This window comes from Carettochelys insculpta, chromosome 7 (assembly GCF_033958435.1).
Source record: "Carettochelys insculpta isolate YL-2023 chromosome 7, ASM3395843v1, whole genome shotgun sequence".
Lineage (NCBI taxonomy): Eukaryota > Metazoa > Chordata > Testudines > Carettochelyidae > Carettochelys > Carettochelys insculpta.
The window spans coordinates 2,062,511-2,088,154 of record NC_134143.1 but is presented as its reverse complement, the minus strand read 5'-3'; the positions used below and the strand labels follow the sequence as shown (position 1 = coordinate 2,088,154).

Below are 25,644 nucleotides of genomic sequence, written 5' to 3'. Positions count from 1 at the left end.
GAGCCTCACCTGACCCGGGTCCACTAAGAAGCCTCTACCTCAGGCTGAGGTCGTGACTATGAAGCCTTCATCTGCCACGCGTGCTGGAGAGCCTGCCTGTCATGGGGTGCACTTGGGCATCAAGAATTTGGGTCATGGGGTCAATGCAATGGGGCGCAGAGGAGAACCCTCTGATCAACACCCTCTCTGGCCATTGGGGAAGGACTGGCTAGGCTGCGTGGAGGGCCTGGTCCTTCTCAGTCCCAGGGTGAAGGAAGTAGCTGAGTGACGGGAAGGAAGGAGGTGGCAAAGGCCATTCCCAACGGCTGCCATCCACGCCCCTGTGCATGCTGGAGTCTCCTCCCATCAGGGCTCTAGTTTGCTCCCTGCCAGGCACTTGGCCTGTTTCCTTTCCCTCCTTGCCCCTCTGCCCATAGCAGCCAGGGAGGAGAGGACAGGCTACCTGCCCAAGGCTGCTGCCTGGTGTTTTTGTTTCCTTAACTCCAAAAGTGTTCCCTTCCTCCTGGAAAGGCTCTCCAGGCTGTCTGCTGGTCAGCACTCAGAGGGGCAGGGAATGCTGGGGCACCGGCCAGCCAGAGAAGCAGCAACACCTGCCAGGATAGAAGGAGATATTGTGTTTCTTCCTGTTTTTAGCTGGGGAACATTTGCAGGCGAGACAGCTGGATAACCAGTGCACCCCAGAATGTCAGCTGGGTCCTTCTGTGCCTCCCCTGAAATGCAAAGCACCCGGGTGGCGCTCACCCCGGCACACATGGATGGGCCACCCAGCCCCCAGCACCCCCAGCTCACAGCCTGGCTCTGACCCCCAGCCCAGCCCCTGCCCTACTGCTAGTCCCAGCCCCTCCTTGCCAGGTCTCGCCACTCTGCACCACAGGTTGCCGGGCTGCAGGCGCCCCCCACAGCAGGCTGCTGGCCATGGCTCGGGGGCTCACGGGGCAGGAGGAGGCTGCTCTATGTGGGGTGTGCAGTGACATGCAGGGATCTGGTCCCGGCCAGGCATGGGCAGTACCAGGGCTGGATCTGGGCCGCACATACCTGCCTGGATTAGGGTAGGGATCGGGCCTGGGTCTCCCCCCCAAGCTTCTGCCCCTCATGTCCCCCCCACCTGGTCCCAGCCCAGGGGTGCTGACATCCCTTGGCTTTGGGGGCCATGATGGAGAGATGGGCCTGGCCACCCCCACCGCCCCATAGACACCCCCTACCTGTTCCCTGTCACCCAGCCCCCCAGAACCCTTCACCTGCCCCCCACCGCCCCACAGATCTCACACCTGTCCCTTGCTCCCCAGCACCCCATAAACCCCCCTACCTCTCCCCTGCCCCTCAACAGTCCCATATACATCCACCTGCTCCCTGACCCCATTCTTAGCCGCTTCGGGCTAGATGTGCTTCCCTTGTCTCTCAGTTATAGGGGCAGTGCTCACCACGCACTCCAGGGCTGGAAGCGTTTCCCTCCGTGGCATTCCCAGGGACCAGCTCTGGTGCCCTCTGACATGACATGCCATGTGCCATGGGAGAAGGGGGCTGTACACTCCCCAGCTGCAGCACCAGGGAGGCAGAGCAGGGCAAGACCCTCACCCAGCCTGGCTTCCTGGATGCAGCATTGGGCTGAGTAGAGGACCCCAACCCTGGTCCCCAGCTGCAGCTCCAGGTGGGCCGAGAATACCCACCCTGCTCTGGGCAGCAGCGCCCAGCAGATGTGTTGCTGCCAGTGCCCAGAAACTGTGTCCCTGCCCTTACGTGCAGGTTTTTCCCTCACTGATACCACTGGGCAGGAACTGCAGCAGAGCAGAGCATGGCCATGGATGGGCTGTGCAGCTCCCAGGGCCGGGCACCACAGCCGGGGAACAGGGAGCTTTGGTGCAGACCTTGCCCAGGTCCTTGTCTCAGGGTTTTCCATTCCACCGCACAGAGGCAACTGGTGAGGGGGGATCGGGGCAGCACTGGCCGCATGCACCACAGCCCTGGGAAGGGCTGGAAGAGCTGCTCCTCTGCCTCCAGCCCCGTCCCCTCCTGCCTTGCTCTGCCCCTTCCCTGCCCTGTCTCTGCCCCTCCTCCTCCTCCCGCGTTTGACGGTGGGTGCAGTGGGAGTGGGTGCTGGGGGGGTACAAGTGACCAGTGACAGGTCCCCCTGAGCTACAGGTGGGTGAAGCCCTGGGACTGGCCATGGGCAGGAGGTCAGAGCAGGACACCAGCAAGGGCTGCCTGGCCTGACAGTGTGTGGGTCTGACAGGCTGAGGGGAGTCCAGGGGACAATCACTAACCCCTGGGCTGCAGGCAGTGAGGGAGCTGGGAGGGACACCCCACACTTCAGACGAGTTGTTCCCCCCCGGGGAGGAAGGGCTCGGGTGTGCACAGACCCACCGCCAGGGGAAGGGGGGTTGCTGGGCGCTCAGGCCATTACACCCCCAAAAGCTGCAGCTGCCGCTCTGGCCGAGTCCCTGGGAGCAGGAGGAGCGAGTGGGGCCGAGCTTTGGGCTCCAGGTCCTGTGTGTGTCTCTGCGCCCCAGGCACTTTCTCCCACCCCCGGGGTTTGTCTCCTCTCTCTGTGCCCAGCCCCAGGTGCTCCCCACTGGCGCTTTCTCAGGAGCTCCCCACACGGCATTTAAGGCGCCCATGGGCCATGTTCTGCCTGTGCTCTTGTGCCAGGGGGAAGCGCCCAGCTCCGAACCAGGCAGCAGGAGAAAACGGCACTTTCAATGGCCATTCTCTGGGCACCGCTGAGCAGGGGGCCCACAGGCTCCAGGGCGGGAGGGCCACAGGGAGATCTGCGGTGGGCCCTGTGGCTGGTGCTGCAGACTGATCTATTGCTGTGAGCAGCAGAGAGAGGGGAGTGTGACATTCCTACCCCCTGGGCAAGCGTCTGCTCCCTTCCTAGCCGTGCACAGCCCGGCCCAGCTGCTGGGAGAGACCAGGGCCCCTGAGCCAGCCTTGGGGACAGGCCCTGCTCACCCCAGGAAGCAGCACTGCAGGGGCAGGAGTGAGCACAGCCCTGTTGCGCCAAACCTGCCCATCCTGTGTCCCCAGCCAGCCAGCCAGCGAGTGGCAGAAAAGTTCCTGGCAGGGTTGACTGTGGGACATAGGAAAAGCTGGTAACCAGAGAAGATGAGGTGGTCGAGTGGTGAAGGTGATGGATTGTTAATCCCTTGTGCTCTACATACCTGGGTTCAAATCCCCTCCTCATCGACTCTTTATATTCTGCTTAGCTTTGTTGAGTTTCACCCCATTGTGAAATGTCACTTCCTGCTCACCCCTCCCTGAGCCTGTTGCCTCCCAGCTCCTGTCCTGGGCAGGCTTCAAGCACAGGCCAACCCTGTGAGGCTGAGCTGAGCTCTGGCTGCCAGAGGTGGCAGTGGGATGATTTCATTTACCCTCACAGGGCCCAAGCAATCGTCCATGTCAGCCCAACAGTGCGACACTCACCTGTCTCCCCTGCAGTGCTGCTCCCTGGTGCTGAGCAGGGCCCCAAACACAGCCAGGGGTGTCGTACAATGGCAAGGAGGGGGCAGCCCTGGCTCAGCTGCCTCTGAGGGAAGGGCCTGGAACCAAGGCTGGCTCAGGGACGCGGGTCTCTCCCAGATCCTTGGCTGGGCACTGCACATCTGGGAAAGGAGCAGATCCCCTGTGATGCTGGTGGCAGAACACACACTGGTTTTGGGGTGGCCTAAGTGATGGCTTTGTTGGTGAGAGCAGCCAGGCTGGGGGGTCTTCATAGAAGTCCACATGTGGTCATGGTCCTCCCCTCCTCATTCATTGTTCTCCGGTGCTCTGTGGCATTTGCACCATCCCACAGAGGTGTCAGTACCAGCAGCCCCACCTCCAGGTGATCAGAGGAGGACAGGTGAGCTGAGCTCCAGCCTGGGACTCTTCCTCTCACCTGCTGGCCCCGGACTTTTTTAGCCTGTTCTTGATGCTCCTTCCTTTAAGTGCCATGTGTGCAGTAGGAACAGCCTGGAGCTCCAGGAACAGGCACTAATCGTGTGGGCATCAGGAGAAGCTGTGAGACACACAACCTCAGAACTCATGTGTCTCTACACAGATTGGTAACCCTGACCTATTGCAGCTGTGTTGATGAGCCAGCCCAAGCAGAGAGCTACCTAGCTCCAGTGGGCCTCACTCATCCAGCAGGAGGAGAAAACACTTACTCAGGTGCACCTGTGGATAAAGAAGCCCAAGCACTGGAGAGACAGAGATTTACAGCAAACCACCACAACACCAGGGTGTCCCACTAAAATTTTAACTCCAATTACAGAATTCAGAGTCCTGAGTGCAGCCATTTACACCACGGGACCTGCAAGTTTTAGCTCTTCTGGGCACCTGTGACTCTTGGCTGGCTGGCACCCTACACTCCATGCTACCCTCCAGCTGTTTCACCTCTCAGGACACTCCCTCCTGCCCCATCTCTACCACTCTTCTCCCTTAGACATTGAGCCCAGCCCTTCTTGCTGCTGACTCCACCTGGCTGAAAGGTGACATTTCTCTGAACCCTCCAGAGTAAAGAGAAGAGCTCAATTTTCTTTTACTTTAACCAGCCTGCAGAGAATTAACAGAAAGAAGCTTGGCCGTGATTGTGAATGAATATCTAGCCAAGGGAGGACATAATGGCCCTGCCTGTGAATTCCCAGAGTAATTGACATCCTCACACATTACAAAGTGTGTGGAGACCTTGCTGCTGAATGTGATATATCTGATAGACTCTGAATGAGCATGTTTTTTATAGAAATGAGACCTAAAATTACTCATATCAGTATGAACTGTCAGTTTTTCTGTGTAGCCAGATTTCCACTGAGGGAAGGGTTTACGAGGTTTATCCGCATTGGCAGATGTTGAGGGTTCATCTCCATTTTAAGGATCCCCAGAGAACAGAAATTCAGAGTGTGTTGGGAAAGGTGAGACAACCATTTTCATACAAGTGTCTGTCTTTTAAAGTGGGGGGCATGGATTTGAAAGAAGATCACTAGGTCTGAAGTTTAATAATCTACCACTGACCTCCACCCACATTTCACTCTTGCTCGATTCACCAATCTTTAGGCCCCTGTGTAGGACAAACCCTCCTTCCTCAAGCTCCTTTTTCTGTCCCAACCCAGAGTGGTTTCACAAATGGGTGGAGATTTAACTTTCTCTCTGATTGCACACACAGCTTCCCTCACTGACCTGGCTTGTCCCACTCACAGAGCTCCTGTCACTCAGAGAGGCAGATTTCCTCTGTGTGGGGGACATTTCCCTGCCTTCAGCTGGGAGAATCATCAGTAATTGTAAAGAAGTAGGGGAAAATCTACTGAAGGACATCAGCCCATGAATCAGGTGTGGCTGGGTTTGCATTCAGGGTAGGTAAGCCCTCTCTCTGGCACATATGAATATTGACCACCCCAGTGCCCTGTAAGTGAAGGATAACAGAGCTTCTATGATATTAATATGTCATAGATAATGAAAAAAGAACCATGAGTGGCAGAACACATGCTCGGAAATTCATATTTCTGGGTGTTGCCCATGTTGGTGAGAGAGGTGCTGGTGGTGTAGTGGTTAGCATAGCTGCTTCCCATGCAATTGGCCTGGGTTCAATTCCCAAGTAGCACTGCTTTGCTTCTTACTTCCTCTTCCCCCAGCAAGTCCTCTGTTGGAACTAGAGATGGGATGATTTGCTCCTTGGTGAGATGGGGGCTGGTTGGTAGTTGTAGGCATCCTTCAGTCTGCATAGATGATGGATCGCGCCCTTTAAAGTTTCAATTGAGGACTTCATTTACAGTGTCTACTGTGACTATGAAGACCCAAATGAGAGTGACAGTCCCTGCTGCACCGCTTGCAGAGGTGGTGGGTGTCTGTTAAGTCATTATTGTGCACTCGCTTCTCCTCTGCTAGCTGTCTGATCCTCATCTCACCCTTCTGAAGGCCCTTGTGTAACCCCTGCCTCCATCTGCTGCGGTCATCTGCTAGTTCTTCCCAGTTGTCCAGCTCGATGTCTACCTCCCTGAGGTCTCTCTTGCAGACATCTTTGCAGTGCAACTGGGGGCATCCGGGAGGTCTTTTGCCAGAGGCTAGCTCACCATACAGGATGTCTTTTGGAATCCTTCCATCATTCATCCTGTGGACGTGGCCAAGCCAGCGGAGCCGACGCTGCCTGAGGAGGGTGTGCATGGCTGGGATTCCAGCTTGCTCGAGGACGGCTGTGTTGGTCACTCTGTCCTTCCGTGATATTCCAAGGATGTGCCTGAGACAGCGCAAGTGGAAGACGTTCAGCCTCTTTTCCTGGCGGGCATACAGGGTCCAAGTCTCGCTGCCATAAAGGAGGGTGCTGAGGATGCAGGCTCTGTAGACTTGCATTTTGGTGTGAGTGTACAGCTTGTTGTTATTCCACACTCTCTTGCTGAGTCTGGACAGAGTGGTGGCCGCTTTTCCGATCCTCCTATTTAGCTCAGTGTCCAACGACAGGGTGTCAGTGATGGTAGACCCGAGGTAAAAGAACTCGTGGACGACCGCTAAAGTATAGTTGTCAATGCTGATTGATGGGGATTCAGCAACATCCTGACCGAGTACGTTTGTCTTCTTTAGGCTAATGGTAAGCCCAAAGTCTTTCAAAAACTGCTGGATCAGTTCTTCCCAAGCTAAAGGGCTTATATTATCCACATACCATTGGGCATCTGACAACTCCCTTCTTTTTTGTCTAAAATTACAGAGGTGATTTTGCGGGAGGGATTGAAGCACACGGAATTGCGGGAAAAGCTGAGCAGGATAACAGATACCCTACCAGAAAGCTGGTAACGTGCAAAAAGCTTTTGTCCCACACACCCAATGATGCCCTATTAAAGCCGGGAATGGCTGGCTGCACCTATCTGACATATAGGCATCTATAAAAGACAAGTAGTATCCCTCAAAGGGCACTGGATAATCTTCCTTGTGGGGAGCGGCAACATTTACATGGCATTGAAAGATTGTCCTGTTTTTCTCAGGGAGGCTGTAAGGGGAGCAAGAAACTGATTTTCCTGTTTGATCCCAGGTTGAGAAAAAAATCATATCCCCATACCCGGTTCGCCATTCGCCAATCTTAATTGAATTGTGCCATACACCATGGGTCACAATCTATTGGAGACAGCTGCTTCCCCCTAAATTCAGCCCTGTCCCATTACAAACCCAGCCCCAGTGGCCCTTTCCCTCCACCACACTTAGCCATTGAGAAGCATTTGTTCTCACCATTCCCCAAGTGTCATTTCTTTTCCACGTCCTTTCAAGTGGATGAGGTCCTCCGGTTAGGTCTGAGGAATTAAGAGGAATTGCCATGAGGGGGATGCTAGCTCGTGAGTGAGCTGGGATGTGGCTGCAGACCCAACAATTAGAGACCTTGAGAGTCTGAGCTATCCACACTTGCTGCTGAATAAAAGAATTGTCATTGTCACTTCAGATTCCCCAGACACCTGTAGCCGAGGATTAGGCTCCACCACGGACACATTTTGGAGGCAAGACCCTTTCTGGTTGTGACAACCTCTCTCGAGGGAACCGCAGTCACGGTTTTATGTCCACCAGGCAGCTGGCGCTAGGCTCGCTACTGCTTCTTCTCAGGTCCTGCTAGCTGCTTACTGTCTGCTTCTGGCAACCCTTATGGGGGCGTAGGTTGTAAGGTATTGCAGGCTGTTCCTCTGCGTCTTCTTCTGGAGCCAAAATTGGCTCTGCGGGGTCTCGAGGTGGTGCTTGGTCCGCTGGTGACGGTGCTTTCTGACACTGTGAAGCGTGAATCCATGCTGCCATGCCGGATAGCTTTACAGCTGTCTGGGTAATGAGCAGTTCCTGGCCTGGACCCTTCCAGCGGGGTTCCAAGGTGTGCTTTCAAAAGTGGTGTCGCACGTACACCCAATCACCTGGCTCAAGGGTGTGACAGGTGTCAGAGGTGGGTTTCCTTGGCCAGGCTGCTCGTACCTGTGAATGGAGGTGACTCAGCTTGCATCAGCCCCTTGCAATACTGTAGGAGCGTGCTGTGAGTCAAGTTTAGGTCTGAGACTGGGGTAATGGTAGCCATTGTTCACATAGGGCGTCCCGTAACGATTTCAAAGGGACTTAATTTGTGCCTTTGAGATGGGGATGATCGAATTTCCAGAAGGGCCAGAGGAAAGGCTATCTCGACGATGTGGCTGTATTTTCTGATTCATGGGCAGAGCACCTAGAACATCTCCAAGCTGTTTTCCAATGCATAAAGGAGGCAGGGATAACAGTTAAGGCAAAAAAATGTCAAATTGGCTTGAACAGGGTGACCTACCTTGGGCACCAGGTGGGTCAAGGCACTATCAACCCTCTGCAGGCCAAGATAGAGGCTATAATAAACTGGCCTGTCCCAAAGTCAAAAAAACAGGTTCAGTCCTTCTTAGGGTTGGCCGGGTATTACAGGCAATTGGTACCACATCACAGTGAGGTCGCCGCACCTCTAAGAGATCTAACCAAGAAAAACCCACCCAATGGGGTCAAGTGGACTGACCAGTGCCAGGAAGCTTTTAACCAGCTCAAGACGGCTCTTATGACTGAGCCTATGCTGAGGACCCCAGACTACGACAAGCCTTTCCTCGTCACCACAGATGCTTCTGAGTGGGGCGTAGGAGCAGTTCTGATGCCGGAAGGACCAAATCAACAACTTCACCCTGTTGTATTTCTCAGCAAAAAAAATGTCTGAAAGAGAGAGCCACTGGTCTGTCTCAGAGAGAGAGTGCTATGCGATTGTATGTGCTCCGGAGAAGCTAAGACCATATGTGTGGGGGCGACGCTTCCACCTTCACACTGACCACTCTGCTCTTCGATGGCTTCATTCAGTCAAAAGAACCAACAAGAAACTGCTTCGGTGGAGTATGGCACTCCCAGACTTTGACTTAGATGTGCAGCACATTTCAGGAGCCTCTAACAAGGCAGCTGACACCCCCTCCAAAAAGGAATTTCTGGACTCAAGTTCACAGGACATTCCCTATATCTGTGTTGGTACTTGGAGCATTTTGTTATTTCTCATGGAGTTGCTAAGAACGTAATGTGTGCATGTATTTATTTTCTATGTCTTATCTCAGACCTCCAGGTAGAAATCACAGCCAGTGTGGCCAGAGGCTTTCCAGCAATGTCTGTGATTTGGGGGGCGCGTCATGATCATGAGGGTTCGCCAGCAGCCTGGGAGTAAAAGGGTTAACCTCCTCAGCCAGGTGGGGTTGGCCTGTAGGAATGGGGGGTAAGAGTTGAATTTTGGCTCCTCCCTCTTCTGTTCTCTGTCTTTTCTTGTTTCTTCTTCCCAGCCATGAGGGAGAGACACAGAATATCTCCCTCCAAGAACAGCCCCTCCCATCTTCTGTGAGTGGGGAAAGTTCAGACAGATCCGTTCAGCTTTATTGTTTGCTGGTGTGGGAAGTGGGATCTGATGTCTGGGCACTTGTTAGAAATGGTCTTTTCCTCTCCTTGTAACTCAGTTCCAGGCCCATGGTGGAGACTTCCCATGTGTTTTACTTTGTGACTCTTCCATCTAGTCATGAGGCTCGCAGCACGAATATTGTTGGAACAAAATAAAAGTTATCTCTTTTTCTTCTTGTTACCCTGGTATTGGTTATGCTGCTGCTGCCTTTAGGTAGCTTGGACCAAAGCTCCAGGCAAGTGGGCCTGCCCAGGGCTGGCAGGGAGTCAGGTGTGGGTCCTTGGTATCCTCCGCTCTGCAGAGGCAATGGGCAGCATCTCAGCGTGGGGATTTCTCCGGCGGGATAAAGGCACAACAGAAAGTTCCTCACTGGATGGGAACTCTGATCTAAAGCCCAAGTGAATTGCAGGCAGACAAAATCTGCCGGCCCTGCCCAACACAGCGCTGGAGGCTGGAGTGGCAGCAGTCGGATGGGGAACAAGGGGAATAAACCGAGGGACAGGGATTTTGTGCAAGTAGCAAACCCACGCAGCAGTCAAGCCCTGCTGGGTGTGCCCTGTACCTTGCTGCAGCGATAGGAGATGATTTGGACCATGTAACAGCCACAGACATTCTGGATGGAGCCAGCCATGCTGGACATGTTGACGACGGCCACCTTGCTGCAGCGCAGCCCTCTCTGGGGGCTTCCCTGGGCAGCCTGCTCCAGCAAGGGCAGGAAGGCCTGGGCAGAGGGGAGAGCAGAGCAGCCGTGGGGTCAGAAAAGGAACCAGAGTTCTGCTTGTGAGGCCGGCACCAGAATGGGGGGGGTCTCTGCTCTTCCCACTGATGCCCAGCCCCCGGCCAGGACAGAAGCAGGAGCCTCACCCAGGAAGGTGTTTGGAGCCATGGATCCTACTCATACCCTGGAGAGGCCAACAATGATCCCCAGTTCAGCTCCCTGCATTCACAGTCTTCATCCAAGGCAGATGGGGGGGGGGTCTGTAGCTCCCCACTGATGCCCACATGGGTCTTCCCATGGTGCACCTGCAGCTCTTCAGCAAGGAGGATTTGCCCAGGCAAGGGTACCCCCGACCGCGGCACTGGATGGTCAGGTACACACCCCACACGGCACAAACATCCGTGACATGGGGAGGGGCACCAGACACGAGCAGGAGCCCCACGACCCCAGCGGACCCTGACCTGCAACTGGCCAGTCACAGCCCCAGGCCCTGCTCAAAGGTTTCACACAGGGAAAGCTGTAAAGTCAGCCCCACCCCCAGGGCACAGGGATTTGCACTGGGCTGGTAATAGAGCAAAGGGGTTGTGTGGAGGGTCACAAGTGGGACTGAAGGGCAGAAGGAGACAGAAAGGCAAAATGTTCTTCTCGTTACGCTGCATCAAACACTCCCCCTGACGAGCTCCAGCTGGGGCAGCGCAGCCCATCCCCCCTCCGTGAGAGACAGGAGATAACTGTGCCCCACAGCTGGGCCCTCCTCGCCCCACCCCTGGGGTGTGAACAGGGAGAAAGGAGGGAGTGGGGAGCACAGAGTGAAAGTGAGGGGGGGACTCAGGCTTAGGGAGCAGAGGACGGGCAGGACTCCAGGCTCTGCTGGTGGGATCCTGCACTGGGGCAGGTGGGGAGAGAGGAGGCTTCCCTCAGGCACAATGTCTGTGCTGGGGAGTGGGAAGGGCTGGTTGTGGGCAGTTCATCACAGTGGTTCAGCCCCACAAAAGCTCAGCACTTGATAAATTGGGTTAATAACCTTTAAAGGGCTCCAGGGCTGCTTTCTGGTTGAAGACACACACTAACACAGGCACCTCTTTGTCAGGACCCACACCTCAAACAAGGGGGGCACCAGGGCTTAGGTGGCTAAAGCACCTGTCTAGTAAACAGGAGATCCTGGGTTCAACTCCCAGTGGTGCCTTGGGGAATGTCTTCAACAACATTTTCCTACCTGTGTCTGGGGAACAGAAGAGCCCTCCCTTGGCAATCCCAGCCATTGCTGGGGAAGGTAAAGGCTGATGAGAGAGGGGCATTAGGAAAGCATCCAGTCGCAGAGCAGAGCTCAGGCAAAGGGAGCTGGGACTGGTGTTGGGAAGGTGACTCCTCTGGCTGCAAGAGCAGAGTCTGATCCTCCCAGCCCTGGGCCTCTCTGGGGCTGTCTGTGCACACAAAAGGTGGCAGTGGGGCAGGGCAGGAGAGGGAGAGTTACTCTCCTCTCACATCCCTTTGTTTGTCACTGACAAAACCCAAACGAGTGAGGAGAAAAGTCCCAGAGAGGCTCTGTGGCTCCCCTGGCCATGAACCTCCCAGGTACATGGGGATGAGGAAAGCAGCACCCAGTGGTGTCTGACCAAATATTTCTGGCTCCCTCTCACCTGCTTTGCAGCACCCCTGGGCTGTGCTGGGAAGTTCAGAGCTGCAGGAGGCGGCTGCCGTCCTTCTGGAGGAAGAAGTAACAGACACTGACAGGTGGACGGCTGAGGTGGCTGCAGAGGGGCCTGGGGAGCATGGGAGGAACCCCAAAGCCCTCTGTCTGTTACTAAGGCAGGGAGGTGACACCCTTGATTCTTGTTATTCACCACCAGGTCTGTGCAGCCCAGTGCTCAGCACTAAGTCCTGGGCCACTGAGCACGAGGGAATCCCGGTCACAGTGTGTGCTGCCTCCTGGCCCTCTCCAGACAGGTCAGTGCTAACCAGCTCCTGCAGCACTTTTGTGACACAGACACAATTGCCTGAGACGGCAGGAGCTACGTTCTGCCCTGTCTGCGGGAGCAGATCCTGCCCCAGCCCTGCCACTGCAGAGACACCCCACGCTAGTGAGCGACAGGGAGAGTCTCACTCCCAGGTGCTCACACCCAGCTCTGCCCCCCCCAGTGGTAATTCCCCCTCCCCCAGCTCCCCCAGTGCTGAACTGATGCACCAGCACTGCCGGGGAGCAGCCTGGGACCCCTCCTGTGGCTTCCCTTTGCTTCCCCTCGAAATGTCCTTGTCCTGCTGGGAGCAAAACCCCTGCAGGGACATGAATGGTGCAGGTGGGAGCGGGGCAGGATCCCCCCAGGCAGGGGCTGCACCCACAGGCTGTCTCTGTTCTCACCCAGCCCCTGGGCAGGCCCCAAGGTTTCAGTGTGTGACGGTGCAGGGCAGAGGGAGGGGGAGGGCGGCTGCCAGTGGGGAGGGGTGGCAGGTGTGGGGGGAACCCAGCCAGGGGTTATGGCTGAGGGAGGAGGGGAAAAGGGCAGTGGGGGGGGGTCGGCAGAGTCTGAGGGGACAAGGGGATCAGGGCAGTGGGGAGGGGTGGGAGCGACAGGGTCTGAGGGACACACTGCAGGGCCCAGGACAGCTGGCGAGGGGCAGCCGGGGCTGAGGGGACCCCCCTAGCTGGGCTCAGAGCAGTGGGGGATGGGTGACAGAGGGAGAAAGGGGAGGCCAGGCTGGTGGGGGAGGGGAGAAAATCTCATTCAGGGGCCAGGGGCCCTGCAGCTGCCTGTTGCTCATTTCCAGAAGGCCCCTTGGGAGGCCCTTCTCTGCAGGCTGGAGAGCTCAGCTGGGCAGAGCCTGGTACTCAGAGCACCAAACTCGTGAGTCCCAGCCCCATGCCGGCCACTGAAGGGTGTTTCCTGTTGTCCTTCCCCTGACCCCTCTGGGCAGGAGAGCAACAGAGCTGAGGGAAACAGGCTGAGTGGCTGGCAGGGAGCAGGCCAGAGTCACCACCCCCGGCTAAGGGAGGGGCTGCAGCTGGGGTGTGGGCCAGGAGAGGATTCCCCAATTCTTCAACACGGCAACACCCACCTCACACAGGAAGAGACACCAGGAACCCAAGGCCAAGGGCACCAGCCGTCCCCACAGTGGCACAGGCTTTCTCTGCTCTGCATCACCTCCCCAGGCCTTCCAGCCTCACATCAGACTGTCAGGCAAAGCCTGAGAAAGGAAAGTGCTCCCTATAGCGCTCCTGTAGCTGCCTGCGATCACACAACGGTTAGTGCTCTGCATTGTGGCTATTACGATTTTGGTTCCAATCCAATCCAAAGCAGTAATAGCCCAGTGTTTGGGTCGTGCTGCTTTTACTTCACCAGGAGGATGGTGAAATACTGCAGTGCTTTACCTAGACGGGTGGTGCCATCTTCATCCCTAGAGGTTTTCAACTCCTGGCTTGAGCAAGCCCTGGCTGGGATGATTTAGTTGGGGTTGGTCCTGCTTTAGGCAGGGGTCTGGAGTGGATGACCTCCTGAGGTCCCTCCCAGCTCTAGGATTCAATGATTCAAATCTCGTCTCCACAGGAATGGGCCTGGACAGCTCAGTGTCTGACTGGAGGAAGTGCCATGGGCCACATGCTAAGGAAGCCCAGGGCGGACAGAGGGGTCCTGGGAGAAAGAGCAGCTCCAGGGAAGCAATGAGGGCAGAGTGCATGCTGCCAGCTGAGGGTGAGAGGTGCCCAGTGTGCAATACCAGCCTGTTCAGAAGTGGAAGGGTCATCTCAAGAGGGGTGAAGACCACCACTCAGGGCTCTGCTTCCTGCAGTCAGAGGCACCTGCTAAGGCTGCCTTGGGAAGCTCTCCAAGCTGCTTCCCTATTTCCTGCCATGTGAGGGCAGGGGGTGACATGCATACCATATGCAGGACTTTGGTTGAGCTGTGCAGGTGGGTTGAGGCAATCCATTTTGGCTGTGGAATTTGGCAGTGTGTCCACAGGTGCCCATGTAAGTTATGAGAGGAAGGCAGAAGAAGGGATTGTTTGGGACTTGAACCAAGGACTTCTCTCAGCCAAAGGAAGAATGATACCCCTAGGTCTACAAGCCACCCTGAAAAGGGCCTCCTCCAGAAACAGGTTTGAACAAACAGCCAGTGCTCAGCTAAGTGCTGCTTCCAAATTCACCTTTCCAAGGTCTCTTCACAGTCCTGAAGCAAGAAACCAACTTCACACTCTGGACAGTTCACAAACAAGACCGTGTGGGAGAAACACATGGGGACCTATCCAGGAATTATACAGGAAGATACCCCCAAGAGACCCTGCTCCAGAAGGTTACACAACGGAAGTTACAGCTGTTTGGGTGGATCTGCAGAATGAACGATGAACCAGCAATCACGCCCCTGGTATTTGCAGTATCAGACTGTTTCTGTAGGAGAGGCAGAGCCCACAGAGATTGGGTAGATGACACAGTAGATGGGTGCAGAGGTCGTTACGCAAACTGAGCCACTCCGCACTGGACAGAGAAAGATGGAAGGAAATCGTGAGGGAGGCATCGGGCAGCAACGGGCGCTGAGCTCATGGCTGTTGTTGATGATGACGGGCTCTATGAATTAGCTGGTTAAAGCAGGTGCCTTGTAAAGAGGAGACCCTACGTTCCACTCCCACGATTGCCTGGGTGTTGGGCTTTGCTGCACTTGGCTTTGGCCACTATAAGGCCACTTGCCTTTCTGATCCTTTTCTGTGACCCCTAAGGGCTATTCTGATGGTTTACATCAGGCAGGAGCAAACTTTCGACATCAGGACCCACTTTTTCTCCCTACAATCAGCTGAGACCCCCACCCTGGAAGGGATGAGCTGCGCTCCCTTGTTGAGCACAGGGGGGCTGGCGGGGGAGGCGGAGGACACCGGCTGTGTGTGATTGCCTGGGTCAGTGTTTCCCAATTTCACTTGGCCACAGAAACCTTTTAAACTTGAAAGATTTTCACAGAATCCCAAATAACCCTTTAACCCCTCTCAGCCCCAAATCTGCCCCCCCATCCCCAGGCTTAGTCCCTCTCAGACCAAATCTGCCCCCCCAGTCCCCAGGCTTAACCCCTCTCAGCCCCAAATCTGCCCCCCACATCCCCAGGCTTAACTCCTCTCAGACCAAATCTGCCCCCCCACCCCCAGGCTTAACCCCTCTCAGCCCCAAATCTGCCGCCCCATCCCCAGGCTTAACCTCTCTCAGCCCAAATCTGCCCCCTCATCCCCAGGTTTAACCCCTCTCAGCACAAATCTGCCCCCCTCATCCCCAGGCTAAATCCCTCTCAGCCCAAATCTGACACCCGCACCCCCAGGCTTAACCTCTCTAAGCCCCAAACCCTCCCAAATACCTCACCCAATCTGAGGCTTGAATGTACCTCTGCTCCTCCAACTCTAGTCCGGAGGGCCCGGCGTAGGACAACGCAGAACCTGCCTGACTCCCCTTCCAGCAGTGGCAGAGGAGTCAGCAGTGGCAGCACCCAGACCTGCAAATGATGCGTTAAGCCCCGTGCAGCTCTGGAGCCACAGGTTGCTGAACCCGACCGGGGAACCCTGACTGTCACTTTGGGGAACACCGATTGGGGAACACTGGCCGTGTGAGAGGTGACAAATAAAGACACGTCAGTGACAAGACTGGAGCTGAACTGAGATCTTTGGGAAGTGGGTGGAAGACGTCTCTGGTGAGCCCCAAAGTAGCCGTGCTGGGACTTGAAGCCTTTCATCGGAGCAGGTGTTTACTCCCTGGTGTGTGGGGGTTGCAACCTGGCACTTAGGGAACTGGCCTTGGGAGGGATAAAAGGGCTCAGTGTGCGGAAGTTGGTGTCACGCTGGAGAAGTGGTTCCATCTAAGGTTGGGCAGTTTGGACTCCCCAGAGACGGAGGAGAGGGAAACTGGGACAATGTAGAAAGGGAACTCCAGAGAGTGACCACATGGCCCTCTGGCAAACACCAGACACCAGTCTCTGGGGATAGGGGAGCTGCTCTCCTGTGTCAGGGCTTTTCCATGATAGGGGGCTGCTGCCTCATGATGAGGCCCCAGAGATGGATGTACCACAGCGAGATGAAGGGGAGCAGAGAATGGGGGATCCACAGCCCCCTAGTGGGCGTGTGTGCTGAGAATAGGGGCTGTGAAACATCCCAGGAGGGGGGCCAGAGAATGCAGCAGCCACCCCATGGCAGCGGTCCCTGGAAGTGGAGCTGTCATGTTGGGTAAAGGTGCAGCTGTCCCATGGAGGAGACTCCCCATAGCAGGAGCTTCCCCCTGAGTTGTGACATGCTGGTGAATGAGGCAGCTGCCCCATGGGGTGGGGTTTCCTGGCAGCAGAGTGACTGGCGGAAATAACAGCCTAAACAGGTGACAACTGTGGCAGCACCAGTGAGGGAGTGGACAGAGCTGAGGTCTCTGGAGAGTAGATCCCTGCTGTGTGGAGGACCTGCCCTTCCATCTTCCCCAGCCCTCCCAACAGGCCATGCATATTACAGTGACTCTGGTGGCATTTCAACCCACAGCCTTTGAATGACTGACCTTAACTCCACACAACCATGGCAGCTTAGCAGTCCAACTTGTTTTCCATTGCACCACAGAGCCCTGTGTGCTATACAGCACATCATGTCCTCTGGCACTCAGATGCCAGGGGCACCCAGCATATGGGGTCTCCTCCCTGACAGTCCTGGCTAAAGAGCCATCAACGCACCTCTCCTCCAGGGACTTAGCTCATTCTTTCATGCACCCAGCTGGGGTTGTGCCCTTCACAGCACAGTGACACACCTCTGAGACCCCAGCATTTAGGAAAACTATTCAAAAATGAGATTGATCCATGCAGGGCATAAGATTTTCAAGAGACAGACAGACAGACAGATTATTTTTTATGTTCCTTTATTGTTCCAGAGTCTTAGGGTGGATGACTTCTTTGTTTTGGTCTTCACTGACAAGTCTGAGGAAGGATTGCCTAACACAGTGAGTGCTAGAGGGAAAGGAGTAGGGTTAGAAGTTGAAATATAAAAAGAACAAATTAAAAATCGATTCAAAAAGGAGATGTCTGCAAGTCACCAGGGCCTGATGAAATGCATCCCAGAATACTCAAGGAGCTGATAGAGGAGGTATCTGACCTTTAGCTGTCATCTTTGGAAAATCATGGGAGACAGGAGAGATTCCAGAAGACTGGGAAAGGGAAAATATAGTGCCCATCTATAAAAAGGGGAATAAGAATAACCCAGGAAACTACAGGCCAGTCAGCTTACCTTCGGTACCAGTAAAGATAATGGAGCAGGAAATTAAAGAAATCATCTGCAAGCACTTGGAAGGTGGTAATGTGGTAGGAAACAGTCAGCGTGGATTTGTAGAGAACAAATCACGTCAAACCAATCTGATAGCTTTCTTTGATAGGATAATGAGCTTTGTGGGTAGGGGAGAAGGGGTAGATGTGGTATACCTAGACTTTAGTAAAGCATTTGATACGGTCTCACATGATATTCTTTTAAAAAAACTGGGCAAATACAACTTCGATGAGGCTTCTATAAGGTGGGTGCATAACTGGCTGGATAATCGTACTCAGAGAGTAGTTCTTAATGGTTCTCAATCCTGCTGGAAAAGTATAAAAAGTGGGGTTCCGCAGGGGTCTGTCCTAGGACCGGTTCTGTTCAATATCTTCATCAATGATTTAGATATTGGCATAGAAAGTACACGTGTTATGTTTTTAGATGATACCAAGCTGGGAGGGGTTGCAGCTGCTTTGGAGGATAGGGTCATAATTCAAAATGATCTGGATAAACTGGAGAAATGGTCTGAGGTAAACAGGATGAAGTTTAATAAGGACAAATGCAAAGTGCTCCACTTGTGAAGGAACAATCAGTGTCATACACACAGAATGGGGAGAGACTGTCTGGGAACGACTACAGCAGAAAGGGATCTAGGGGTTCTAGTGGGCCACAAGCTAAATATGAGTCAACAGTGTGATGCTGTTGCAAAAAAAAAACAAACCACACACATGATTCTGGGATGTGTGAACAGGTGTGTTGTGAACAAGGCACAAGAAGTCATTCTTTTCCTCTGCTCTGCGCTGGTTAGGCCTCAGCTGGAGTATTGCGTCCAGTTCTGGGCACCACAGCTCAAGAAAGGTGTGGAGAAATAGGAAAGGGTCAAGAAAAGAGCAACAAGAATGACCAAAGGTCTCGAGAACATGACCTATGAAGAAAGGCTGAAAGAATTGGGCTTGTTTGGTTTGGAAAAAAGAAGATTAAGGGGAGACATGATAGTGGTTTTCAGGTATCTAAAAGGATGTTATAAGGAGGAGGGACAAAACTTGTACTTGTTAACCTCTGAGGATAGAACAAGAGGCAAAGGGCTAAAACTGCAGCGAGGGAGGTCTTGGCTGGACATTAGGAAAAAGTTCCTAACTGTCAGGGTGGTCAAACACTGAAATAAATTGCCAAGGGAGGTTGCATAATCCCCATCTCTGGAGATATTTAAGAACAGGTTGGATAGATGTATATCAGGGATGGTCTAGACAGTACTTGGTCCTGCCACGAGGGCAGGGGGCTGGACTCAATGACCTCTCAAGGTCCCTTCCTGTCCTAGCACTCTATGATTCTGTGATCAGTAGATGCCAGTAAATATCCATTTCACTCCAGAAACTGAAATTCCAGTTTGGAATTACTGAAGGGCACAGACAGGGCCCAGAGGAATGAGGCGACGGGAGCCCTTGGCAGAGTTGGATGTCAGGCTGTGGAGTTCTGAGGGTTCCAGATGTGCTCTTGACAGTTTTGGTTTTAACGGTTACGAAGTTTGGAGTTTGGAATGGGTGTCTGCTGCCGTTCAGTAATTACTGTCTGAGCACCGTATTGTTTCAACTCCTCCAATGAAGAGCTTCCCACGGCTCTGCCCTTTGAAATGGATAAAACCTTCGCATCTGGGAGTGTGTCAGGAGATAAATGTAAAATACTATAAATATTAATTCTGTCAGAACTATGGATTAAATTCACTGAATTCTGCCTAGGGCTGAATATCACCCCTTAGACACACCCAGTTCTGGCAGCTTATCAGGAGTGGGGGATTCTGGTGTCCACATGCAGCCCCAGTGACCTGCCACAGCAGCACAAGTGGCAGATTGCAGGCTGGGCGCCCAAGTATGGTCGGCTTTTCCCCAAAGCCCCCAGGGCTGCAATGACACCAGCTGGCTCTGCCCACTTCAGCCAAGAGCCGAGTCAGTTCCGGGAAGGGGAATGCCCAGTATTTGCTGCAGGCCGGGCCTAGTCTGAACTGAGGAAGTTGAAACTAGCCCTGTTCCCCAGCCCAGAGGGAGCCAGGGATGCAGTGAGCCCTGTGAAAAGTCTCCAGGAGGAAGCGACGTGTCCCGTCTGTCTGGAGCATTTCAAGGACCCCGTGATTACAGAGTGTGGGTACAACTTCTGCCCAGCCTGCCTCAGCCAGTGCTGGGGGGGGGCCCGATCCAGCCCCCTCCTGCCCTCAGTGCAGAGAGACTGTGTGGCAGAGACACCTCCAGCCCAACAGGCAGCTGCAAACGTAGTGGAACTGCTCAGAGGGCTGAGTTTGCTGGCAGTGAAGGGAGCCGGAGGGGACGGGGTGTGTGGGGAGCACCAGGAGGCTCTGAAACTGTTCTGTGTAAAGGATCAAAGCCCCATCTGTGTGGTCTGTGATGGACCCTGGGCTCACCGCGCTCACACGGTGCTGCCCACAGAGGAGGCTGCCCAGGAGCACAAGGGCGGGAAATTCAGTCTTACATTTAAATTGAATCACTGGCTAATTTGATTGGCACTTTCCTGACACACTCGTCATTCAGCCCGTGAAGCCTTCCTGGCGCAGGAGAGGCTGTAAGGAAATAACGGATCTCTCAGTGCGGGAACAGAGGCAAACTCTCCAGTGTCAAAGGAGAGATGGTGTGGGGCACTTCCTGTGAGGTACTAAACCCTTCTGCAGGGCAGCCCCCGCTGGGGAGCTGGGGCCACTTGGGACCAAGGGGAAGGGGTTAAGGGACAGTGAGGCTAAATCCTAAGGGCGGTTTACGCCAGAGTGCTGCCTTTGGGCTGGAAGAGAGGGAATTGGGAACTGGAGTTGCTATCAGTGACTTATATCATAGAATTTCCTGATATTACCTGTGTTTCCATCTCAGTAGTTGTGAGAGACCCTGAGGAGACCTGGACTTTGTGCAACAGACTTATACACACTTATACACACCTACACTTATACACCCTTGACTCCATCTGCTGGGCAGCAGACTGTGAGGTAAATTGGGGTAGTGACTGCAACCTCTGGTACATGGTGAGAAGGCTTCCACCCTCCCCCAGTGTCATGGTTCACATCACATCCCCTTCTAGGCAGTTTCTTTCTTGCATTGATATTGATTTTCTCAGCCAATACAGCAGCTCTCTCCCAGCTTGCACTGATGTCTTGGCCTTTGGTAGCACACGGCTGTTCTTGTTCTCCGATTTGGTCGAAGCAAAGACAGTGCAAATGGATAATTTCATCCTCTTTGGAGTGTGGCAGAGGATTTTCTTCTCTTCATTTCTATCCTCACCTGCCCAAGGAGGAGAGAAGAAAACTTTTCCCCAGCTGACTGTCCCCCTTCAGTGCTCTGCAGCTTCAGGGCTTTCTGCATTCGCTCCAGCTGTGCACTGGGCATGTACATGAGCTATGATTACCCAGGGGACGGTGAGAAATGTGGAGCTCGGTGCTCATCCGACTCACTTACACAAGGACAAGAGATGGAGAGTTCAAAAGTGTGATGGGAAAAGTGTCATTGAGAAGGGGAAGGTGATGGTTTGTGTTAAATAAACCTGGGGCTGCCGGAGGGGAGGTGGCAGCCTGGCTGGGGTGTCTGTGGCTGTCTGCAGGGCAGGCATGACGGTGACCCCCTGAACAGTATGGAACATACGTGCTATTGGGAGAAAGCTTTTGCACATGCTGGGGACAGGAGCGGAGCAGTCACTGAAGCAGGCAGCTTGTGCGCCATTACCTGTGCAGGGGCTCAGAGCTGGGTAGAGCAGTAAAGGTGGAACAAGCCTGCACTGCTGTGAGGAAGGGACACTGAGGCAGTCCTACTGAGGAGTTTAACTCAGATTGCAAGAGGCAGAGTCCTGAGCTCTGTGCTTTACACCAGAGGACCGGCTGCTTGTGTATCACTGACTCTTCTCTCCCCCAGCTTACACGCTGCACTCTGCCTTTAGGGCTTGTTTGCATCTGCTCCCTCTCCTGGGCCTGGCAGGGCTGTGACTGTGATGCTGGACCTCCTGTGCACTGGGGATGGAGCCTGGGAACACCATGTCTGCCTCTCCTAAGTGCTGTGGGTGCAACCAATGGCAAGAAGAGAATCCATTGAGGGTCTTGCATTTTGCTTTCCTGGTTTGTTGAAGGGGTCCCTGGGTGGTGGCAGGAAACATTGAGCAGATATGAACATTGTTGGTTGGAGGGTTTGTCTCTGTTTCTCCTCCTTGTGAGAAAGGCGAATTGAAGAAGCTGTTGCACCACTGCTACTGATGAAGTTTTTAGAAGTTCTTCGTACCCTTTGCTTGCCCGTTCTTCGAAGGGAAACTTGCTGATGCACTGGCTCCGGAGAACACTTCATAAAAGCACCAAAACACCAGTGTGTATTTTCTGCAGTGTCGTGGTTAGCACATTGGTTGAACTTGTAACTAGTCGCTTGTTCTAAGCCAGGTAGAAACAGTCCTGCTACCTCTTCTGTGGGGCCAGCTCATTTCTGGAAGAATCCTTAAGAGCTCTGCCTTCTTCCTCATTGGTTATTTTTTTCCTTTCATGAAACTTTAATATCTAAGGATGGGGGAGAATATGAGCCAATAAGAGCTCCCATCACTTGGGTGCTTGGTTGCCACCTCCTAGCAAAGATGATGATAGAAGAATTCCAACCCTCAGGGTGGCAAACGGGCAGTTTCTCCTTCATCCATTTCTTTTCAGCTAAAGTCAAAGCACGTCCCAGCATTAGGTCAGGGTGACTGTGTATAAAAACCTGCTGTGCTGAAGAATGGCTGTTTGGTGTTGAAAGAGTTGTGCTACAGTTGTGTACGGAAACTGTCTACCTGACTCATAAAATATTAAAGAAAATTAGTGGCTCAAGAGCATTCTTTCCAGCAGTGTCGAGATGGCTGCGTGGTCTAAGGTGCCAGATGTAAAATACTGTCTTTCCTTTCCCTGGATGTTCTGGCCTCCAGAAGGAAAGGTGGGTTCAAATCCATTTCCTGAGGCGAGTGGCTTTCTCCACATGCTGAACTGGCCTTGATTCAATGCCTCTCCGAACAGCGCACCAGTGGTTGCTTTGGATTTCTGTTAGATCAGGGGCAAGAGTGAGGCAGAATTCAGATATGAACCTCTCGGGAGAGTGAAGGTGAACCTCCCACTCTGGCAGTGTGACCACACAGTCAAGGGGCCAACACCCACCATCTGCACCAGTCTTCTCTTCTCTGCTCTGAGAACTGCATGAATACCAGCTCTGTAATGCAGCACAGGAGCTGTGTCACCTGCCCCACCGGGTAGCTGAGCCTGGGGTTAGTTGGCTGGTCTCAGCCTGTGGCCAGAATGATGCCACGGGAAGGGGAGGGAGACACACACCTGTCTGTGGTGCCTGCAACGCCCTGGGGGTGTGGAAGGGAAGGGAGAAAAGAAAACAGGCTGAGTCCCTCTCTGCTCACACAGGGGATGGGAACTGCTGTGGAGATTTCAATAGCATCAAGGGGCTCAGAAAGAGCCAAAGGCATTAACTTGATCCCATCAAACTCCCTTTTACACTTCCCTGTTTCCTTCCCTCCCCTATTGCTCTGCCTGTGGCTTTTAAAGCTGCTCACCCAGCTCAGGCCTTCCCCCTCCTTAGCCACACAGGGGCAGGCTGAGCCTCAGGCTGATCAAAGGCAACCAAGGGAACAAGGGATCAAACCCTCCCAGACACACAATCCCACCTGACACCATCACAGAAATCAGCTGCAATCAGCATCAAACGGCAAACACCCAGCGAACTCACTTCACTGCCACCAAACAACAGTGCACTCACTGGCACCTCTCCAGCAGCGCCTTCTGCTGCTCCCCCTCTTACGCTCCCCTGTCTCAGGCCCCTGGCCAAGACTCCATGTTAAGTCACCAAAATTGTTCTGTCCCAAATCAGGCCTAATTGGCAGACAAACGACTGGGGGGGTCCCAGCCACCTTTCCCTTTTTGCTGCCTTACAAAAAGAGACATGGGGAGAAAAATCACCTACTTGAGCAAGTTCCATCTTTGTGCTGCAGTCGCCGTCGGTGTTCCCTGTAACCGGTGGGCTCGTGCGAGTGCTCAGCAGAGTTTCCAATGCTCCCCAGCCCGTTAGCAGAGCATCCCCAGCTCGGTTTCTTGTTTCTACTGATGGTGCACATTTGCTCAGTCACGAGTGTGTATAAAATGCATTCCACACCTGCATGGAAAAGGTCAGAGGGAACATTGACCCCCAGCTCCTGGGACCCGACACCATTTTCATCCCAGCCCTGAAAAATGTCCTCATCAGATTGGGTTGGGCCAGAAAGAGCTGGATCATCGCTTAGTAAATAATATTTGCAGCCCAAGGCAAAGGGCACAGACCAGGCTTTCACCATTTGGGGCCGGAAGACCATGAGCATCAGGATGCCTGAGCTGGGTCCAGAAGAGCCTAAAAGATGAGTTGCCTTGATTTTAGCCAAATACGACCACCACCACCAGCTTCGGCTGAATTGGAAACACCACCTGGGAAGTGAGACAAAGACCTTGTCTATATTACACCATTAGGTTAACATCAGCTGCCCTGCACTGACCTAGCTGTGGAAGTGACAACGATTCCTCAGCTCTCATCCCCTATTAGCCCTCCTCTACTTAAGATACCTTGATGACATTATTATGATTTGGATTCATGGTATAGAGATTCTAGAAGAATTCCACAGAGACTTTTACAATCTCCACCCCACCATCAACTTATGCCTCGATTACTCCACGCAAGAGATATATTTCCTGGACACTGCAGTACTAATCAAGGATGGTCTGATCAGTACCACACTGTACCGGAAACCCACTGATCGCTATACTTACCTACACGCTTCTAGCTTCCATCCTGCACACATAACGAGATCCATTGTTTCCAGTCAAGCCCTTAGATATAATCGCATTTGCTCTGATCCAACTGACAGAGACCAAAAACTACAAGATCTCTACAAAATATTCATAAACTTGAATTTCCCACCAGGAGAAATAAAAAAAACAACTTGACAGGACCAGACGAATACCCAGAGACCAGCAACTCCAAGACAGGCCCAAAAAAGCCAAGAACAGAACACCACTGGTCATCACCTACAGCCCCCAACTCAAACCACTGCAATGCATTGTCAAAGACTTACAACCTCTCCTTAATCGGGATGCCACACTCCAGAAGGCCCTTGGTGACAGGCCTGTTCTCTTCTCCAGACAACTTCCCAACCTTACGAGGATTCTGACCAATATCTACAGTCTATCCCGCAGGAACACCAGTTCTGGGACTTTTCCTTGCAACAAAGCCCACTACCAGCTTTACCCACATATCTATTCTGGAGATACCATCACTGGACCTAACCAGAGTATTCACAGAATCACAGGCACATTCTCATGTTCCTCTGCTAACATCATTTATGCCATCATGTGCCAACAATGCCCGGGTGCTTTGTATATTGGACAGACTTCAAACTCTCTGCGACAAAGAGTTAATGGGAACAAAACAGACATCAAAACACTCCTGATCCACAAAACAGTTAGTCTACATTTTAATGGAGTGGGCCATTCTGTTAATGACGGAAGAGTTTGCATCTTATTGAAAAAGAATTTTCAGTCTGCTTTGGAAAGAGAAACTGCTGAACTCTCTTTCATATTCTAATTCCACACAGTAACACTTGGTTTCAACCAGGATGCGAATTTTCTGGGACATTATAGGGGCTCTTTTGCATACTTGGTTTAATCTAATTCTTGACCCTCACCCCGCCCTGCCACTCTGCTCTCTTATTTGCTCACATTGATAGTTTTTTTCTGATTTGTCAACCTTGATTACTGTTTTTGGTTCTCTGTGTCTAAAATATTGAGTCTGTTCTGGGCTGGCTCTGGTCTGAAGAAGTGGGTCTGTCCCACCAAAGCTCACCTCATAAATTCTTTTGTTAGTCTTTAAAATGCTACTTGACTGGTTTTTTGTTTTCATTTCAATTGGTGCCTGTTGATTTCAGTGCCTCTCTACTTTCCTTTTACATCACCTGCACAGCTGGCAAGAAGGAACTAACCTGTCAGAGTCCTCTGTGACTGATACCTGTCACATGACAGCCTGTAAGAAAAGTGGCAGATTGGGGAAGTAAAAGGGAGAGGGTTTGATTGACTCCAAAAGGCGCTGTATGCTAATCAGGAGGGGTGTGTCTGCAAACAGCCACATGCGACCACCTCTGATACACTGCGTCCCAAAGCGGGTGAATTGGGCTTCAGCGAAAGGGGTGGTTGATTTTAGACTTTTGTCCCTTAGTTGGAGGAGGGTGGAAGCAGCTGTTTGAAAACGTTCCCCATGGGCAGGAATCTTGTGCCTGTTCTGCTGGGTGTGCAGCTGAGGAGTATGTGTTT

General features: G+C 53.2%; 1 non-coding gene across 1 annotated transcript; it reads left to right on the top strand.

Annotated features, from left to right (window-relative positions):
• The first annotated feature begins 11,194 nt into the window (after nucleotides 1-11,194).
• TRNAT-AGU (transfer RNA threonine (anticodon AGU)) lies at nucleotides 11,195-11,268 on the top strand. Its single transcript has one exon. It is a non-coding gene; the product is annotated as a tRNA-Thr (tRNA).
• The last annotated feature ends 14,376 nt before the right edge of the window (nucleotides 11,269-25,644 follow it).